Genomic DNA, 14,821 nt, shown 5'->3' with positions numbered 1-14,821 from the left:
ATAATACGTCTCTCCTTTTGATTACAATAATTCCACCACATGGGCCACTCAAGGACATTCAGAGACTTGTCCCGAAGCCACTCCTGCGTTGTCTTGGCTGTGTGTTTAGGGTCGTTGTCCTGTTGAAAGGTGAACCTTCGCCCCAGTCTGAGGTCCTGAGCTCTCTGGAGCAGGTTTTCATCAAGGATCTCTGTATTTTAATATGTTCATCTTTCCCTCGATCCTGACTTGTCTCCCAGTTCTTACCTCTGAAAACATCCCCACAGCATGATGCTGCCACCACCATGCTTCACCATAGGGATGGTGCCAGGTTTCCTCCAAACATCACGCTTGGCATTCAGGCCAAAAAGTTCAATCTTGGTTTCATCTGACCAGAAAATCTTGTTTCTCATGGTCTGAGAGACCTTTGTGACTTTTACTGAGTAGTAGCTTCTGCCTGGCCTCTCTACCATAAATGTCTGATTGGTGGAGTGCTGCAGAGATGGTTGTCCTTCTGGAAGGTTCTCCCATCTCCACAGAGGGCCACTGGAGCTCCGTCAGAGTGACCATCGGTTTCTTGACCAAGGCCCTTCTCCCCCTATTGCTCAATTTGGCCGGGCGCGGCCAGCTCTAGGAAGAGTTTTGGTGGTTGCAAACTTCTTCAATCTAAGAATGATGGAGGCCACTGTGTTCTTGGGGACCTTCAATGCAGCATAAATGCTTTGGTACCCTTCCCCATATCTGTGCCTCGACACAATTCTATCTTGGAGCTCTACAGACAATTCCTTCGACCCCATGGCTTAGTTTTTGCTCTGACATGCACTGTCAACTGTGGGACCTTATACAGACAGGTGTGTGCCTTTCCAAATCATGTCCAATCAATTGATTTTAACACAGGTGGACTCCAATCAAGTTGTAGAAACATCTCAAGGATGATCAATGGAAACAGGATGCACCTGAGCTCAATTTCGAGTCTAATAGCAAAGGGTCTAAATACTTGAATAAATAATGTATTTTTGTTTTTATTTGTAATAAATTTGCAAATATTTCTAAAAACCTGTTTTCACTTTCTCATTACAGGGTATTGTATGTAGGCTGATGAGGAAAAACATTTATTTTAACAATTTTAGAATAAGGCTGGGGGTCTGAATTAGAGGTTGACCGATTAATCGGAATGGCCGATTAATTAGGGCCGATTTCAAGTTTTCATAACAATCGGAAATCGGTATTTTTGGATGCCGATTTGGCCGTTTTTTAATTTAATTATTATTATTATTATTATTTGTATTTTTTTTTTTACCTTTATTTAACTAGGCAAGTCAGTTAAGAACACATTCTTATTTTCAATGACGGCCTAGGAACGGTGGGTTAACTGCCTTGTTCAGGGGCAGAACGACAGATTTTTACCTTGTCAGCTCAGGGATTCAATCTTGCAACCTTATGGTTAACTAGTCCAACGCTCTAACCACCTGCTTTACATTGCACTCCACGAGGTTACGCGAATGCAGTAAGAAGCTAAGGTAAGTTGCTAGCTAGCATTAAACTTATCTTATAAAAAACAATCAATCAATCATAGTCACTGGTTGATGGTTGATGATATTACTAGTTTATCTAGCCTGTCCTGTGTTGCATATAATCGCTTAGGTACACGTTGCTCCAACCATAAACATCAATGCCTTTCTTAAAATCAATACACAAGTATATATTTTTAAACCTGCATATTTAGCTAAAAGAAATCCAGGTTAGCAGGCAATATTAACCAGGTGAAATTGTGTCATTTTGCGTTCGTATTTCTGTGTGTTATTACGTTATAATTAAGTCTATGATTTGATAGAGCAGTCTGACTGAGCGATGGTAGGCAGCAGCAGGCTCGTAAGCATTCATTCAAAATAGCACTTTCGTGCGTTTTGCCAGCAGCTCTTCGCAATGCTTCAAGCATTGCGCTGTTTATGACTTCAAGCCTGTCAACTCCCGAGATTAGGCTCGTGTAACTGATGTGAAATGGCTAGCTAGTTAGCCGGGTGCGCGCTAATAGCGTTTCAAATGTCACTCGCTCTGAGACTTAGGAGTGGTTGTTTCCCTTGCTCTACATGGGTAACGCTGCTTCGAGGATGGCTGTTGTCGATGTGTTCCTGGTTCGAGCTCAGGTAGGAGCGAGGAGAGGGACGGAAGCTATACTGTTACACTGGAAATACTAAAGTGCCTATAAGAACATCCAGTAGTCAAAGGTATATGAAATACAAATTGTATAGAGAGAAATAGTCCTACAATTCCTATAATATCTACAACCTAAAACATCTTACCTGGGAATATTGAAGACTCATGTTAAAAGGAACCACCAGCTTTCATATGTTCTCATGTTCTGAGCAAGGAACTTAAACGTTAGCTTTTTTACATGGCACATATTACACTTTTACTTTCTTCTCCAACACTTTGTTTTTGCATTATTTAAACCAAATTGAACATGTTTCATTATTTATTTGAGGCTAAATTGATTTTATTGATGTATTATATTAAGTTAAAATAAGTGTCATTCAGTATTGTTGTAATTGTCATTATTACAAATAAATAAATAAAATCGGCCGATTAATCGGTATCGACGGTTTGGTCCTCCAATAATCGGTATCGGCGTTGAAAAATCATAATCGCCCGACCTGTAGTCTGAATACTTTCTGAATGCACTATATGTTAATGTAGTCTATTTTTAGCACCTTTCAGGGATGCTTGATTGTTTTCATTGCTTTACTGGGAAGCTTAGCAGAAGTAGATATGCTCATGCTAATTATGTTAGTGCAGGGTGAGCTGCACACAGTGGACTTACTACTAGGGCACACCGCCTCAGAGCTAACAGTATAACTCTGGTTCATAGGCACATGATTACTGCATACAATAGCTTGGGGATCAGCAGAGGCATTCAGGGCAGTTAGAGGGACATAAATTAGGTTACTTACATTGTGTGTTCCAACACCCCTGGGAAGCATTATGACAACTCAGTGACACAATGGTAGGGATTAACTGAGCTGGGCTTGGGTCATTAATAAGTAATTGTCTCAACGCAGCCTTATAATGATGTGAAAAGATCCAGGAACCCAAATGATTTGGGTAGAATGATCCAGGAACCCAAATAATTTGGCTGGATCCCATCCTCCTTATACAACAAGCTTTGTTTCCAGAAGTTACCAAAATTGTCAATAAATGTTACACCCACAGAGCTGCAATAGTTGGGGCGGCGGGTAACCTAGTGGTTAGAGTGTTGGACTAGTGACCGAAAGGTTGCAAGATCGAATCCCCGAGCTGACAAGGTAAAAATCTGAACAAGGCAGTTAACCCAGTGTTCCTAGGCCATCATTGAAAATAAGAATTTGTTCTTAACTGACTTGCCTAGTTAAAAAAAGGTCTACTGCAACATTCATTGCCACAATTTAGGGAGGGCCAGATATTATAGGGTGTTTGTTGGTGTCAAGCAGTGACCCAATCAGTTCTTTAAAATCTATATTCAGCTGTTCTGAGCTGCCCTTCATACTGTCACTGAATCCCACATGAACTATGATAGACTCAATTTCCTGATGCTGGTTTAAAATGTTTGGGAGCAGCTTATTGATGTCCTATACTCGTGCTCCTGGATTGCATAACATTTTTGCTCCAGGGACTGAGACATTTCTCACCATTGAACTGTGCAATACAACAGCCGGAGAAGGGAATGGAGAAATTAGCCCATTCCTACCCCTCACACAATTAGTTGAACATTTCGCTGGTCCACGAGAAGCAGGATAGCATGCGCCCGCTGCTCCCAGCGATAGGTCCAGACCGCCCACAGCATGCAGTGCCCCGTCTGATACAGAGAGAAGGAAAGGAGCCGCTGCTGGAGTCAGCGTAGTAGAAGACAGCACCGCCGTCGCAGACACAAGCAACCCCAGCGATGAAGGCGCAGGTAGATCAGGCACCAGTGCAGCGAAGCTATTCCTTATGCCTATCTGCTCCGAACCTCTCGCAGTCACTCCCGTCCACTTAACAGCATGCAGCTGCCTTCGGTTTCCACGACTTGTGACATGGTTGGAACAATCTTCTTGCTGTTCTCCGTCTACTTCACGACAAGATGGAGGAGGAGGAGGAGAAGCAGATGGAGGCAAGTTCCAGGTAGCACAGGCCAGTGGAGACTTTGCTATGTTAGCATGTAAATCTTGGTGGGGCAAACTCACCCAAAATATGGGGGATGCATGCCAGCAAAGCAACCTAACTAAACAATACATTAATTGCAGTATAACAGTGACTAACGGTTCCCACAAACTGTTAGGGCCTACATAAAGCTGTCCCAACAGCAGAGCTTTCTTTTCAGCACGATGGAGGGAATCCTTACCACCGCTACACCTGGCTATCAGCTTAGCCTTGTCTGGCAGCGAAACAGTTCATTCAGCTTAATTTACTGCCTTTTTAAAAAACATAGTTGATATGGCTGACTTGCTTAAACAAATGTGGTTTCTACTGACTATTGAGATGTACAAACTATGGCATAAGGGAATGACGAGCGGATAAGAGGCAATCCTTAATTTTGAGTGAGCTAAGACGGACACAGTCAATATAACTATTTATTCAACATTTTTTAAATGTACAGCGACAGAATTCAGAACATGGGTCGTTTTCCCTGTACACCAAGTCAGAACCGTAGGATAAATAAAGGGGGCATATAAGCGGACAATGAAAGCTCTTATAATATTCAATGATGACATTTCTCTAAAACAGGCTATAGGCTACATGTGCACCACCAATTCAGAACAGTAGGCTAAGTTATGAGGGGGAAATGGACCAAATTATTAGGGTGAGACACATGGGCTACTAACAGCTTACTACACAACATACATTTAGTATTACTTTATTAGCTACAGTATACATATCTCCCGAGCATATTACATCATTTATGCAGCAGCATACAAGCCTTTTTTTGGATTCACCTTGTTGTGCTGTGCTCACTTGAACAGGAAGGTGGTGCGGCCATCCTTCTTGTGGACAAATTTTGTCATCAAACTTTGTTATCAAAGTCTGGCATTCTCTGGATTTATGGTGCTTTCAAGACAACTGGGAACTAAAAAGGTTGAAATATGATGTCAGTGATCTTCAGGTCGGAGCTTTAGAAAGAGGCCAGAGTTTCCGACTTGGAATTCCGAGTTGGATGAATGTTCAAAATGTATTTTCATAGTCGAAGCTAGTTTTTTTCCCAAATTCCCAGTTGCCTTGAACTCACTGAAGTCTGAGATTTCCCAGTTCCAAGTTTCCAGTTGTTTTGAATGCGGCAAAATTCATTTGATTGACAGCATGTCCAACATATTCAACCTTTTCTGGCCCATGCACGTGAATGTTAATCCTTTTAAGCTTGGAAAAGAGACCCTTAAATCCAGACTTGGACCATACACCCTCTCCACTGAATAGCAGGCTAGTGATTGCTTTGCAATGCTTGCAGTTAAACCACTCTTTCCTTCCAAGCCACAAATTTTTCAAATTTGCTATTTCCAACATGTTGTGTAATGATGAACACCGATACGTTTTATCTATAATTTATCTTCATATGACAAGGTTTGAAAAGAATTTGCCAGTAGATTGTCGTCTTGATTCATGATGATGACTGCTTATCTTATCAGAACTCAGGATAAGACCCAGATGCAGACAGTTCAAATCACAGATGTTTATTAACAAAACAGGGGGCAGGCAGACAACAGGGCAAGGGCAGAGAGAGGTCGGTAATCCAGGGCAGAGTCAGTAAGGTACAGAACGGCAGGCAGGGTCAGGGCAGGCAGAGTAATCAAAACCAGAAAAACAGGGGCAAGAGAGAAACAGGAGTATGGGGAAAAACACGGTGGTACGCTTGACAAGACAACACAAACTGGCAACAGTCAAACAGAAAACACAGGTATAAATGCACAGCGGATAATGTGGAAAATGGGCGACACCTGGAGGGGGGTGGAGACAAGCACAAGACAGGTGAAACAGATCAGGGTGTGACATATCTAGCTTGCTAGCTAAGATTTTGAAAGTATGATGTTGACATGTTCAGTCCAATCAAAGCTGCCTGTTACTCAGGCCCAGAAGCCAGGATATGCATATAATTGGTAGCATTGGATAGAAAACACTTTGAAGTTTGTAGAAATGTTAAATAATGTATGAGACTATAACAATTGATATGGTAGGCAAAAATCCAAAGAAAAACCAACCAGAATCTTTTTTTTGAGGTCCCAGGCTCTTATAATGGAAAGCTATGGGTCCTATGCAATTCTAGCTCCCAGATTGCAATTCCTATAGCTTCCACTATATGTCAACAGTCTTTTTTCAAGGTTCCAGGCTTGTCTCTTCCAAAACGAGGAAGAATTTTGAGTTTTGGTACGCCAGGCTAATTTTACTTTTCTATTGAACATACTTCTTTCCGTATGAAATATTATAGTTTATTTCCATTTTAGGGTACCTGAGGATTAAATAGAAACGTAGTTTGACTTATTTGAACAAAGTTTAGTGGTAACTTTTTGGATTCCTTTGTCTGCATGTTGAACGAGTGGATTACTGAAATCGATGGTGCCAACTAAACTGACTTTTTGGGATATAAAGAAGGATTTTATCTAACAAAACGACCATTCATGTTGTAGCTGGAAGCATTGGGATTGCAAACAGAGGAAGATTTTCAAAAGTAAGTGATTTATTTAATCGCTATTTGTGATTTTATGAAGCCTGTGCTGGTTGAAAAATATATGGTATGCTTTCGCTTTAAATCGGACAATGCAGTTAGATTAACAAAAATGTAAGCCTTTAAACGATATAAGATACAGTGAGGGAAAAAAGTATTTGATCCCCTGCTGATTTTGTACGTTTGCCCACTGACAAAGAAATTATCAGTCTATAATTTTAATGGTAGGTTTATTTGAACAAGATACACTAGAATAGAATACAGTACATACATATGAGATGAGTAATGCAAAACATTTAAACATCAAAGTGATTAGTGTTCCATTTATTAGTGTCCAGTGATTCCAAGTCTATGTATATACACAGCAGCCTCTCTGTGATGGTTGTTTAACAGTCTGATGGCCTTGAGATAGAAGCTGTTTTTCAGTCTCTCTGTGCTAGTGATGGTTGTTTAACAGTCTGATGATCTTGAGATAGAAGCTGTTTTTCAGTCTCTCAGTCCCAGCTTTGATGCACCTGTACTGACCTCGTCTTCTGGATCACAGCGGTGTGAACAGGCAGGGGCTCGGGTGGTATTTGTTCTTGATGATCTTTTTGGCCTTTCTGTGACATCAGGTGCTGTAGGCATCCTGGAGGCCAGGTAGTTTGCACCTGGTGAAGTGTTGTGCAGAACGCACAACCCTCTGGAGAGCCCTGCGGTTGTGGGCAGCGCAGTTGCCATACCAGGCGGTGACACAGTCCGACAGGATGCTCTCAATTGTGCATCTGTAAAAGTCTGAGGGTTTTAGATGCCAAGCCAAATTTCTTCAGCCTCCTGAGGTTGAAGAGGTGCTGTTGCGCCTTCTTCACCACACTGTCTGTGTGGGTGTACTATTTCAATTTGTCAGTGATGTGCACGCCGAGGAACTTGAAGCTTTCCACCTTCTCCACTGAGGTCCCGTCTATGTGGTTAGGGGGGGTGCTCCCTCTGCTGTTTCCTGAAGTCCAGGATCATCTCCTTTGTTGTGTCAGAACCAAAATGAGCTACTCCACTGTTATTTTTTATTTTGTATATTTTATGAGATCTGTCACAAGAGAACACTGCAAAGTTACTGAAGATGCACTGATCTGGGAGCTACTGCATGTTCAGCATCCACTGCACTCAGATGAAATGCCATGGATGCATGATACACACCAGAACTGGAGCATGCAGATATCCTCACCACAGTTGATAAAATGCACTGCAAATGCACTAACACTTTAATTTTGACTAATCAATTGTGCACTTGTCAGGACAGAAGTTCACTGTATTAAACCAAAGTTAATGGGGTCTGTGATATGATTCACCTGTTATTTAGCCTGATTGTCTTGCCACATCTTACCGTTGAAGTTGGAAGTTTACATACACTTAGGTTGGAGTCATTAAAACTAGTTTTTCATCCACTCCACAAATTTCATGTTAACAAACTATAGTTTTGCCAAGTCGGTTAGGACATCTACTTTCTGCATAACACAAGTAATTTTTCCAACAATTGTTTACAGACAGATTATTTCACTTATTCACTGTATCACAATTCCAGTGGGTCAGAAGTTTACATACACTAAGTCGACTGTGCCTTTAAACAGCTTGGAAAATTCCAGAAAATGATGTCATGGCTTTAGAAGCTTCTGATAGGCTAATTGACATCATTTGAGTCAATTGGAGGTGTACCTGTGGATGTATTTCAAGGCCTATCTTCAAACACAGTGCCTCTTTGCTTGACATCATGGGAAATTCAAAAGAAATCAGCCAAGACCTCAAAAAATGTTTAGCCCACATTCATCTGTACTAACAATAGTATGCAAGTATAAACACCATGGGACCATGCAGCCGTCATACTGCTCAGGAAGGAGTTCTGTCTGTCTCCTAGAAATGAACGTACCTTCGTGCGAAAAGTGCAAATCAATCCCAGAACAACAGCAAAGGACATTGTGAAGATGCTGGAGGAAACAGGTACAAAAATATCTATATCCACAGTAAAACGAGTCCTATATTGACATAACCTGAAAGGCCGCTCAGCAAGGAAGAAGCCACTGCTCCAAAAACGCTATAAATAAGCCACACTACGGTTTGCAACTGCACATGGGGAAAAATATCGTACTTTTTGAAGAAATGTCCTCTGGTCTGATGAAACAAAAATAGAACTGTTTGGCCATAATGAACATCGTTATGTTTGGAGGAAAAAGGGGGGGGGCTTGGAGGAAAAAGGGGGAGGCTTGCAAGCCGAAGTACACCATCCCAACCGTGAAGCACGGGGGTGGCAGCATCATGTTGTGGGGGTGCTTTGCTGCAGGAGGGACTGGTGCACTTCACAAAATGGATGGCGTCATGAGGATGGAAAATTATGTGGATATATTGAAGCAACATCTCAAGACATCAGTCAGGAAGTTAAAGCTTGGTCACAAGTGGGTCTTCCAAATGGACAATGACCCCAAGCATACTTCCAAAGTTGTGGCAAAATGGCTTAAGGACAACAAAGTCAAGGTATTGGAGTGGCCATCACAAAGCCCTGACCTCAATCCTATAGAAAATGTGTGGGCAGAACTGAAAAAGCGTGTGCGAGCAAGGAGGCCTTACAAACCTGACTCAGTTACACCAGCTCTGTCAGGAGGAATGGGCCAAAATTCCCCAAACTTATTGTGGGAAGCTTGTGGAAGGCTACCCGAAACGTTTGACCCAAGTTAAACAATTTAAAGGCAATGCTACCAAATACTAATTGAGTGTATGTAAATTTCTAACCCACTGGGAATGTGATGAAAGAAATAAAAGCTGAAAAATAATATTAATCTGACATTTCACATCCTTAAAATAAAGTGGTTAGTGGCGCCCCCCCCCCCCTTGGGTTGTGCCATGGCGGAGATCGTTGTGGGCTATACTCGGCCTTGTCTTAGGACGGTAAGTTGGTGGTTGGAGACATCCCTCTAGTGGTGTGGGGGCTGTGCTTTGGCAAAGTGGGTGGGGTTATATCCTGTCTGTTTGGCCCTGTCCGGGGGTATCATCGGATGGGGCCACGGATGGGGCCACAGTGTCTTCTGATCCCTCCTGTCTCAGCCTCCAGTATTTATGCTGCAGTAGTTTATGTGTCGGGGGGCTAGGGTCAGTCTGTTACATCTGGAGTATTTCCCTTGTCTTATCCGGTGTCCTGTGTGAATTTAAATATGCTCTCTCTAATTCTCTCTTTCTCTCTTTCTCTCTTTCTGTCTTTCTCTCGGAGGACCTGAGCCCTAGGACCATGCCTCAAGACTACCTGGTATGATGACTCCTTGCTGTCCCCAGTCCACCTGGCCGTGCTGCTGCTCCAGTTTCAACTGTTCTGCCTGCGGCTATGGAACCCTGACCTGTTCACCGGACGTGCTTGTTGCACCCTCGACAACTACTATGATTATTATTATTTGACCATGCTGGTCATTTATGAACATTTTAACATTTTGACCATGTTCTGTTATAATATCCACCCTGCACAGCCAGAAGAGGACTGGCCACCCCTCATAGCCTGGTTCCTCTCTAGGTTTCTTCCTAGGTTTTTGGCCTTTCTAGGGAGTTTTTCCTAGGGAGTTTTTCCTAGCCACCGTGCTTCTTTCACATGCTTTGCTTGCTGTTTGGGGTTTTAGGCTGGGTTTCTGTACAGCACTTTGAGAATATCAGCTGATGTACGAAGGGCTATATAAAAATAAATTTGATTTGATTTGATTTATCCTAACTGACCTAAAACAGGGAATTTTTACTAGGATTAAATGTCAGGAATTGTGAAAAACTGAGTTTACATGTATTTGGCTAAGGTGTATGTAAACTTCTGACTTCAACTGTATATTTGGTTTCCTGTACAGTATTCTGTTTCTGTGATTTGCCTTTTCTATTGTATAATAATGGTGAGATTTGTATGAAAGCACAAAGCATTTGTAAATATTGTGAAAATATGAAACATTTGGGCCCGGTTTTCCTGATAGCGATGGAACTTATGAGTGTATTTATGATGCATCTTTCCTACAACAGCGGAAGATGTAACATGTGTTTCCCAAAATACCACGCAGAGAGAACAGTCACTAGGTGTGTCGTTGGAGAATTTGTCAACACTGATAGGATAGAAAGAAAGGCAGCACAGCTCTAGGATCAGCTTTCTCAATTCAAAACATTATTATTTCACAATACTGACGACGGATCAGCTCCTAGAGAGATATTAGCCTAGCACCTACGGCTGCAAATATTGAGGCGGCTTATTCTAATACTTACCCACTAAATCACCAACTTAATTCCATTCCCTTACTTAGATTTGTGTGTATTGAGTATATGATGTGAAATTGTTAGATATTACTGTAATAGAGACACTGAGAGTTGAGAAGCAGGCGCAGATGAAACGTTTAATAAAATAACAAACATGGAACGAGACAACATAGTGTCTACGCATAAACCCAGGAACAATACTGAGGGAAAGAACCTAAGGGAGTGCCAGATATAGGGGAGGTAATAAGTGAGGTAATGGAGTCCAGCTGTGACTCATGACGACGTGCAAGTGCGTGCAATGATGAAATCCAGGTGTGCGTAATGATGAATGCCAGGTGTGCGTAATGATGAATGCAGGTGTGCATAATGGTGGATCCCAGGACCGGTGGTTAGTATACTGGCGACGTCAAACGCCAGAGGGGAGGAGCGGGAGTGGACTTGACAATTACTTGTTAGACATTACTGCACTGTTGGAGCTAGAAACACAAGCATTTCGCTACACCCGCAATGACATCTGCTGAACACGTATGTGACCAATAAAATTGTATTTTATTTGGGTGCTGAGATTACTTCGCAGTCCTGCGCTGTTTGATACCAGACTTTTACCTACAAGAAGTGTGAAGAAAGGCTACGTCTCCTTGGTTTCCTCTTTGGAAAGACGACACATTTTGTTAGTATAAGATCTGTGACAGTTATTACTATGATAGTCTGACATATTGAATCCAAATGGATGATGTACAGAGAGAGAGTTTCTGGTGACATTTCCCATTTCTTGCACAGGAACCTATAATGTATTACATTAGTTGGGATTACTATAGCATGTGTACTAAAACGGACTAAATTATAATAACATTGAATGCTTCACTAGAAATTATTTCAGGTAAAAACTTTTACAATGGATTTGCTTGCATAACAGTGTTTTTAGAACACCAATGTCAAATGCAGGGTTCACATAAAACTTCAAGTTACTAAGGTTATGATTTGGATTTAAAAATATTTCAAACAGGGTACAAATGAAAGGCACAGAATTAATCTATCTTTGAAAGTAAAAGGAGTCATATTAATAGAGGCAAACCAAACTAGCTAACATGATGGGAAGGTTCTAATGAAAAGAAACTGACCTTTTCTACATTAAAGTAATGTGAATAAATGATGGTTAATAAGTGATAAGCAGTAATGGGCAGTCACTACAATCATGGGACGTTTATTAGCTGTTTTATTCTGTGTTGTTACAGCATTCAACCCACATAATGCATAGTGCATTTAATGTTTCAAATAATTATTTGAAACTGAAATCGAAAACCGTGATTATGCTCCCGAGTGGCACAGCGGTCTAAGGCACTGCATCTCAGTGCAAGAGGTGTCACTAGAGTCCCTGGTTCGAATCCAGGCTGTATCACATCCGGCCGTGATTGGGAGTCCCATAGGGCGGAGCACAATTGGCCCAGCATCGCCCGGGTTTGGCCGGGGTAGGCCGTCATTGTAAATAAGAATTTGTTCTTAACTGACTTGCCTAGTTAAATAAAGGTTCAATTAAAAAATAAAATAAAAATATATACATATATTTTGTAATCGAAACAAAACAACCTCAAAAAGCACTGATTGCTCAGCACTGACACAAACCTACTCAGTCCAAGCTGTGCAGTTAACACCATGTTGTGTGTAAAAGCCATGCTGACACTCATCACACAATGTATCTGTTGTCTTTGTTCATAAAATGTGAGAACAAAGAATGTCATTTTAAAATAACAATAACAATTTTGAGGCTCAACAACTCAAATTGACTCTAGGAATGACTTGACTTAAAAGAGTAACCATACACTATGTAGAACACTATATTAAATGTATCCGAATTATGATGTCCTGTGTGACACTTTGCCTCTACTTCATACTTACCAGGTGCTGTAGTACTCTGGCCTGGTGAACAGTGTTTATGTTCTACTGCAAAGCTACACTTTTACAGTAGAGTCTATCTACAACATCGCAAACTGTGTTGCTTGTTGTTGTGCACTCTATCTGCGTGAACAGGCCTTGTCCTGAAAAATATCAAGGTTGATTAATTTCAGGGAACTGCACCAGAGTTCCTCTGTGGAGATGGGAGAACCTTCCAGAAGGACAACCATCTCTGCAGCACCAATCAGACCTTTATGGTAGAGAGGCAAGATGGAAGCCAGTCCTCAGTAAAAGGCACATGACAGCCCACTTGGAGTTTGCCAAAAGGCACCTAAAGGACTCTCAGACCATGAGAAACAAGATTCTCTGGTCTGATGAAACCAAGATTTAACTACTTTGGCCTGAATGCCAAGCGTCATGTCTGGAGGAATCCTGGCACCATCCCTACGGTGTAGCATGGTGGTGACAGCATCATGCTGTAGGGAGGTTGTTCAGCAGCAGGGACTGGGAGACTAGTCAGGATCGAGGGAAAGATGAACAGAGCAAAGTACAGAGAGATCCTTGATGAAAACCTGCTCCAAAGCACTCAGGACCTCAGACTGGGGCAAAGGTTCACCTTCCAACAGGACAATGCAGGAGTGGCTTCAGGACAAGACTATGAATGTCTTTGAGTGGCCCAGCCAGAGCCCGGACTTGAACCCAATCTAACATCTCTGGAGAGACCTGAAAATATCTGTGCAGCGATGCTCCCCATCCAACCTGACAGAGTTTGAGAGGATCTGCAGAGAAGAATGGAAGAAACTCCCCAAATACAGGTGTGCCAAGCTTGTAGAGTCATACCCAAGAAGACTCGAGACTGTAATCGCTGCCAAAGCTGCTTCAAATGTGATTCCGTTTTTTTATTTGTGATAAATTTGCAAAAACATTGAAAAACCTATTTTTGCTTTTTCTATATGGGGTATTGTGTGTAGATTAATGAGGGAGAAAAAACTATTGAATACATTTTTTAATAAGGCTGTAACGTAACAAAATGTCAAAAGTCAAGGGATCTGAATATTTTCCGAATGCACTGTAGGCTTATAGGCAAATTTTTGTACCTTTTCTGCGCATTGGGCAGCACTGTTCATCATTAGTTTCATACTTCGCCAGTCTACAAACTTTCCCAAATGTAAGCCTGAAACGAAGGCCTGAAACAGACAAATAAGGCACAGGTTTAGTCCTCGTCACTTTATTAAAGAGAACTGACGTCATGGCATTGTGGATTCATTGGAGTGTTTTCTGAAGGCTATGTTGGTCGCAGAAAGTACTATTTCTAGCCCAAATGTGTTTTTTGTTTTTTTACGCTTTGGCCCAAAGACCAAAGCACAGAGTTTTTAAACCCAGAGGCGCAACATCGCGAGACTCTGTGCACGCTTGCAAAACAGATCAAGCAGACCGGGCCGGGGTTTGGGCAAAGATAGTACAGCATGAAGATAGAATATGTGCACGTCATCGGGTCTAACGGTCGTCTCGCGCCGAACTGCGCATGTGCAGGCCATCAACTCAAAGGCACTCCTTCATTATAAAGTTGTTTTTGACCAATGAAAACGTGTCAGTTTGTCACTTTCACGAGATTGGAGTAATAACATGTGCCACTACTTAAGAAATTGTTTCAAATCCAGGATGTTCCTTTAGATTTAGAGAAATTTAACAGCTAAGGAAGAATTTTTCACTTCTCTCATTGATTTCTTGAACCGCAAACCCCGTCCTGGAATTCATTGGCTAGTATCACCACCATGGCGCCAACCGGCGAGTGAGAGAGGAAATGGCGACTGCTTGAATCTGAAGGTGCAACAAGTGAAGTGTGTGACAATTAATGGAAAATAGGTCAATCAAAGAATGGCACAAAATGAGGAAAAGTTGTATTAGAAAACAAGGACCGCTCCAATAATGCATTTCTTATTGGACTTATCGAGTTTAATTGTATTGATGAAGAACAGAAGAAGCATGCACTGGATCTGACAACAACAACAACAAAAAGAAGTAACATGTATTGATCTTCGG

This window comes from Salmo salar, chromosome 13 (genome assembly GCF_965601325.2).
Source record: "Salmo salar chromosome 13, fSalSal1, whole genome shotgun sequence".
Lineage (NCBI taxonomy): Eukaryota > Metazoa > Chordata > Actinopteri > Salmoniformes > Salmonidae > Salmo > Salmo salar.
Note: the sequence above shows the minus strand (reverse complement) of the source record.